Source organism: Octopus bimaculoides, chromosome 1 (assembly GCF_001194135.2).
Source record: "Octopus bimaculoides isolate UCB-OBI-ISO-001 chromosome 1, ASM119413v2, whole genome shotgun sequence".
Classification (NCBI taxonomy): Eukaryota; Metazoa; Mollusca; class Cephalopoda; order Octopoda; family Octopodidae; genus Octopus; species Octopus bimaculoides.
Window position 1 is genome coordinate 158,879,820 of NC_068981.1, and position 7,358 is coordinate 158,887,177.

Below are 7,358 nucleotides of genomic sequence, written 5' to 3' on the forward strand. Positions count from 1 at the left end.
TATACACACGACAGGGTTCTTACAGTTTCCGTATACTAAATCCATTCACAACATTGGTCGGCCCGAGGCTATTGTAGAAAACACTTGCCCAAGGTGCCTCACAGTAGGACTGAACCCGGAACCATATGATTGAGAAGCAAGCTTCTTTATTTCTTTTAAATTGCCATAAGGCATTACACAGAGGGGGACACCACAACACATGTGGGGATATATAACAATTAAAAATATAAAAATAAAATATGATATAATGAATGACACATGAAAAACAAATTAAAATATGCTAACATGAATGATATCTGAAAATGATATTATGAAGAGTGTGCTACTTACCCCACACTGAATAACACCACTCGCTGCCTCTGGGTCCTATGTCCTTTTTCTCCTTCAGTCCAATCCTTTTTCCCCTTTCTCCATTACTTAGTGACATCATTCGTAACCTTTTTCACCGGGAGAGGCTCTAAATTTTGTGGTGTCTGTTCTTTTTCTTGTAGGGAAACGGGGTGGGTGGGTTTGGTGTCTGTATGGGGAGGGTGGGTCTGAGTGGTCTTGGGTGGAATGGAGTTGGACTGGGGTACCATATCATACTCAGTTTTTTTCTTTTTTTTTTCTCTTTCTCCTGCTCTCTGTAACTTTTCATTCTTCCTCCTTTTCCTCCATCTGTCTTTTCTTCCTCTTTTTCTCTTCCGTCTCCACAACTGTTTTCTCAGCCATTGTCCTCTGTAGAGAGCAGTATGCTCTAATGTGGCCCTTTTGGCCACATTTAAAACAACGTGGTACTCTGCCCTCTACCCACACCCTCAACACGATTTCCCCCAAAGTCACCGTCACTGCCAAGTGCTCCAGTTGACCCTCCTCCGTCTGAATAATGAGTTCAAGTGACTTTCCTTTCCACCCTCCTTCCGTTTCTGTGGCTTGGAGGACAGCCACCTTCTTCTCGCTTCCAACAAGGATGGCTGCCGCTACCCAAGTCACTTCTATATCCGGTGGAATTGCTTCTACCCTCACCTTGGAAGTCTTTCTTCTCAGGTATGTGAGCAGAAGCACTACTTCCTCTATTTTCACCGCCACACACGCCAGCTTCCTCTACTGTCCTAAATTGGACGACCATTGTCCCATATCTTCTTCCTTTGGTTATTTACGTTATCTCCTTTGTTTGTTCCCTCAGCGCCTTTTCCACGTCTGCCTCCACCTGCTCTGCTTTTTTTTCCTTTCAACGAGTACACCTTCCTCTCCATAATTCCTTTGGGGGGCGACAACTTCACGTCGCCGCCCACCTTCTGAGCTATCTTCTTGTACTCCTTCAGACCAGCCAAGTCCAGTTCCCTTCGCTTCACCTCCATGGCTTCAACAAAACTCCTTTTTTTTTCAACTTTCCGTCCATCTTTATGACCGCCCTAACCAGCTCCTCCTCTTCCGATGATAACTCAGACCCGTCAAGGTCTGAGTACATCTTCTAAGCAACACAAAAAACCACGTCCGACTCTTACAAAATCCAGACAGCAAATAACCCGACACACGCGCAGAAGGAAGCTTCTTTATTTCATGAAATTTGCCACAAGGGCAGTACAAAGATAGAAGCAATGCGGGCTAGACACAAATGAGATGAAATAACAAAATATGATATTGATGAGAGGAGCAACGACGCCTGCCGATCAATTTCAAGCTTCTTACTACACAGCCATGCCAGCGTGTACAAGGTGCATTTCAGAAGTTTTAAGACATTTATTAATTTTAAAGAGGTACTAGACTCTAATCTGCTTCAATGTAGAATCTTCTGACTTCAATGTACTTGTAGCGTTCCAGTCACTTCATGAGGGCCTCATGGAATTTCTCCAAAATTATGAGTTCCAGGGCGCTTGTCACAGTCTTCTTCATCTTGGGGAACAACCAAAAATCACAGGGAGTAAGGTCTGTACTGTGGGAAAGATGAGGGACAGTTTTGTTTCCCATCTCTGTCAAGTTGTTTACTAGGATGGAATTCTGGATTGGTGCATTGTCCTGGTGCAGGAGCTCTGGTCTTTTGCGACCAAATCTTTTTTCTAACCCCCTCAAAACCTTCACAAATTACTCTTTGTTGACTGTTTGACCAAAGGGAAGCCAATAAATGTAGATGATGCTGTCGCTGGTTATTTTCACTGTCATTTGAGTCGCGGATAATGTATCATTGCTGGCCCTTTCTTTGTCGGAGGAAAGCTGCGTGTAGAATAACTGAAGTAACAAACGGGCATTTTACTTTTATCCATTAATGCTAGACATAAAGATATTAGGTGTTAGCTATTTACAATGAGCAATATTTATAATTGTTGAATAGAGGAAAACCACCTCGTGTTCGTAGAAGTTACTTATGAAACATTGTGTGAATGTTTAGAATGGGTCTGTCAGAAGACCTGGAGTTGTTTGCGCAAAAGTCTGGAACTATCTTCATGGCAGGAGTGCAAGTTAGTCAGCTACCTTCAATACTCTGCGATTAAATGAGCGCAAAAAACGGTTTTTATAGGGGACAATCAAGGAAGTCGAGAAAGCCATATTATGCCACAGCTTCACGCTGATTGGTCGATTTATAGACCGATCACTTGAAACTAAGATGGTTCACGCGTAGTTCTGAATGTGTATTTAGCGGTTAGATTTCGAATCACAGCTACAATGCCCTTGCTGTTGAAAAGCTTTCCGGTGGACTTGTTTTGCCTGTCCTCTCGTGCCAGCGAAAAACACATGCTCGGCTCATACAAGTTAATCCATAAGCAGTCTGGAGCATTTCATAAGTTTCTGTAGCGTTTTTGCTCAGTTTAACACAAAACCTTATTGTATAGCGAGCTTCCACATATTCTTCACGTCCCGACTGCATTCTGCAAACTAGTCAGCTGTGACAAGCTATGTTCAGTAGGATGTGTTTAAAGTGCTGTTCCGGCCACATCTTTCCATCTCGAATAACTAAAGTTGGCAGGTCAGCTTACTAGATGCTTACTAATGATATACTAAAATTACAATAATCTAGGACTGTTATAACTCTCTCTCTCATATATGTGTGTGTGTGTGTGTGTGTGTGTAGCGGGGTCTTTGTGTTTGTTCCCCACCGCTTGATTACTACGATAACCGGTGTTGGTTTGTGTACCTCCCCTATAACTCAGCGACTCGGCAGTACTGGAGTCCAATAACATCCTCCCTTGTGCCTACATTAGAAACAATATTATAACAACAATGGTCTCTATAATGACGACCTCAATATGCTTAACGCTACATGTTCCTTACCCGAGACTTGTCCCAAGCACTTTTTATTATATTGATACAGTTTAAGGCAGCGAGCTGCCAGAATCGCTAGCACGCCGGGCAAAATGCTTTCAGGTATTTTGTCCGTCTCCACGTTCTGAGTTCAAATTCCGCCGAGATCAATTTTGCCTTTCATCCTTTCGGGGTCGATGAAATAAGTACCAGTCGAGTTCTGAGGTCGATGTAATCGACTTACTCACTCCCCCAAAATTTCAGGCTTGTGTCTATAGTACAAAGGATTATATTAATATATTTTATGTAAATCAGAAATCATTATATTTGCTTTATGTGAGGCAGTGAGCTGGCAGAATCGTTAGCACATCAGACAAAATGTTTAGCGGCATTTCTTCCGGTTCTTTACATTCTAAGATCAAACCACGCTGAGATCAACTTTTATCCTTTTGGGGTCGATAAAATAAAGTACCAGTCAAATATTGGAGACGATGTAACGAACTTACCCCTTCCCAAAATTAGAAAAAATTATGTTTGCTTTATGTAGAGTGGGTAATTACCAGTCTTTAGAGAAACATTGTATAAAATTCCTAGTGGTATTTTTTCCGAATCTTTGTGCTGTGAGTTCAAATCCTGTCATGGTCAATTTTGTCTTTCATCCTTTTGGAGGTCGATAAAAAAAGGTACTGATCCAGGGAGGTGTATTGGCGGAATCGCTATGGTGGATGGGGCTAAGATTAAACCGGCATCTTATTTGGCTCTTTGCATTCTGACAGCAACGCCTGGGACGATAATGGTGACAAGCTGTCGATCCAAGCCTTTCACTTTGGATAAACATAGGTGGTATAGAGAGTTGCATGCTCGGTAACTGCCAGTCTTATTTAAAAAATCTTGTCCAGGCCTGAGTAGATGCACAGTGAACTTTCACCGACGTAGGCCCTACATCGAGATGTATTTTTAAATTAGTATAATATCAGTCTGAAACTGATAATTACGATGTAATCTATGTATGCTATGGGTAAGGTTTAAATGTTTTATAATACTTGAGTTCTGATAGTTTTTAAGTTTGTGCTTAGAAAAAAAAAGTCTTTATACTTATCATATACAATAAAGGGCAATGGTACAGTACAATTGTTTTATGTTACCTTAGACTTAATGTTTTCATTAAAAAAAAATTGTAAGTTAAATTAGCAAAATATCTACAATAAGCTTCAACTTTTGACTGAGATATGATAATCAATGCATGTCGGACAAAAGGATTAACAACACTTCCGGCTCTTTACATTCTGAGTTCAAATTCTATCGAAGTCGACTTTGCTTTTCATCCTTGCAGAATCGATAAAATAAGTAACAATTGAATAATTGACTATCCCCTCCCACAAAATGCCAGGTCTTGTACCTATAGTAGAAAAAAAAAATATCATGGAATATATGAAAGCATATAGCCTAACGGTTAGGTCGTGGTTTCGAATCTCAGGCCCGGTAGAAAGTTGTGTCCTTGCACAATGTACTTCATTTTATGTTGCTCTAGTAAGCACAGTTGAGTTGCGTCTACCGGAGAGTGGCACCTCGCATTAAATATTGAAAACGCAAGATGTCATCGGTCATGGATAATGAACTGATAAATTACATTAGTACAAAATATTTCACTCTAGATTATCCTACTACAAGAAGTGTCCGATGATTTTAAATTCCACCATCTCTCATTAGCAAAGTTGCGATGGACGCCTCTGCACGCATACTTGCATACATATATAAAGTACAGTGTAGTGGTTTTCAGATTTCAAAATATCAGTCCTTTTCCAAATATTAATGAGAAGTTTTGCATCTCTTTAATAAATAGAAAACAAATTAGAGTTTGCATCTATATAGTTCTACTTTCTGTGCCATGGTGTGGGACTAATTTAGAAAGCTTAAAACCAAGCTCTGAGCTGGCAGAATTGTTAGCGCATCGGGGAAAATATTTAGCGGCATTTCTTCCGGTTCATTACATTCTAAGTTCAAATTTCGTCACGGACAATTTTGCCTTTCGTAATTTCAGGGTCGATAAAGTAAATTATCAGTTAAATACTGGAATCAGTATAATCGACTAACTTCCTCCCACTAAAATTGCTGACTTAGTACCAAATTTTGAAACTATTGTTAAACGTGTCAATTTCAATATACAGATTATTTAGATATGGTACATGTCTTCGTTAAATCTTCTGGCAAGAGATTTTGTTTTCCGGAAAAATACATAACATTAATAATTCTGTCAACAAATAGAATTATGACACAGGTGAGTCAATATCACAATGCTGCAATATTTCCCAGGTTAGACAAATTCCATCGAAGTAACAAGATTCAGTGCCTCGCGACCAAAAAGGTGAGCATCTGTTCACACTCGGGATGTCAGTGATAAAATATTTTCTCGGAAGTAAATCTCTTCAGGGGAACACTGTATAAAGTACCCTGTTCTTGACGCCGACGATGTCATTTCTGATACCAGCCTTGCATATGTCGAAATTCTGAAGTTGAGAAATGGTTTAACACATCTGACAATTCCAGAAATAATGATACATCTCACTGGCTTCAGCAATGCACAATGGGATACCCAGCCTTGATAACTTGGCTATCGATGTATTTCTTCCATTCCTCGGTCTTTATGTGTGAAATTGGGTTCTTGACAATGTACCTCTTCAAATCCAAGCTCAGGAAGGACTTCTCTCACGTTGTATGTAGTACTTCATATTCAGAAAGACAGGGTGAAGTCTGGAATGGCTTTGACCACAAGTTTGCTCAAACAGGACTGATATGAACCTAAACACTTGCTCATGTGACTGGGCTACCCAGTCGCGACTATATCACGCAGAGACTACGGTGACCACAGTTATCAAAATAGGTACGATGACTAAGTATAGTAACTTCTCTACGCAAAGAAAAAAAAAAGAGAGTTATAGCTATAGGTACGTTTTCATTTTAAACACTATCTATTCGCTTATGTAGACTACTTGCAATAGTAATCGATAAGACATCGCTAAGTGACGCCTTATCGATTGTTGTTTATGTTAGCAACAATCTAGAAGCGGAAATGAGGCTAAAGTAACGATTATGTTAGGGCAAGAGTTTTAGCTCCTTAGTTCTTTACACTCAAAGGAACCAGGCCCACTTAGGCCATGACGTCTAGGTGTCCTCCAACTGTTTTTGAAAAGCTTTTTGTAGGGACTGAACTCAGAACCTTTGAGTGATCTTATTTTCCTAGTGTGCATTGCCAGGAAGACCACCGCAAGAACTTGCAATGTGGATCTATTTCATATTGTTGTAAAGTGGGCCACATCGTGATTTGGTTGCATTATATTTTACTGGGCGAGTGAAAATTGATTTGATCTCCAGCCAATTAGAGGGTCATTAATTTCACCAACAAATAATCGTTAGTATTTCTGTATTTAATCCTTGCATTCCTAACCAGAGAAACCAACTTCCACTTCTCAGATAGTCTGTACAGATTATACGCGCGTGCTGTGATGACAATTTAATGAGTCATCAATTTATGTGTCCCTTACTTGAAAAGTAGCTGAAAAGTGAAACTGGTTCATGCTCCCTCACTATTCAATGGTGCATCCTTGGATTTACTCCACTTTAGCATTATTACAAATTAGAATATTCTGGAACACCTCCTAGCTCTAAACTCTGGCGACAGGCCTAAGTCGGTTTCTGTTGGTGGAAACACTAGAAAATACGATGCAACCAAATCATGGTGTTTCTCGTTATAACATTATGAATAAAATATGAAGCCATACTGGTGATGGAACATCGACCATAATAAAACACAGAAGCTGCGTTATGTTTCATCGTATTTTTAAAGTTATTGTTGTTGTTGGCACTCCGTCGCTTACGACGTCGAGTGTTTCAGTTGATCCGATCACCGGAACAGCCTGCTCGTGAAATTAACGTGTAAGTAGCTGAGCAATCCACAGACACGTGTACTCTTAACGTAGTTCTCGGGGATATTCAGTGTGACACAGTGTGACAAGGCTGACCCTTTGAATTACAGGCACAACAGAAACAGGAAGTAAGAGTGAGAGAAAGTTGTGGTGGAAGAGTACAGCAGGGTTCGCCACCATCGCCTGCCGGAGCCTCGTGGAGCTTTAGATGTTTTC

At 40.3% G+C, this 7,358-nt stretch overlaps 1 protein-coding gene across 3 annotated transcripts in view; it reads right to left on the reverse strand.

Annotated features, from left to right (window-relative positions):
* LOC106882875 (transmembrane protein 104) overlaps positions 1–7,358 on the reverse strand; it is a 73,256-nt gene that overhangs the window by 53,363 nt on the left and 12,535 nt on the right. Inside the window, exon 1 of one of the 3 annotated variants that reach the window (XM_052972183.1) lies at positions 331–1,737. The exons of the other annotated variants lie outside the window; for them this stretch is intronic. The gene's annotated coding sequence lies outside the window, so the exon portion shown is untranslated. Of the gene's footprint in view, positions 1–330; positions 1,738–7,358 lie in introns of those variants that run through there. 3 annotated transcript variants of the gene reach the window in all.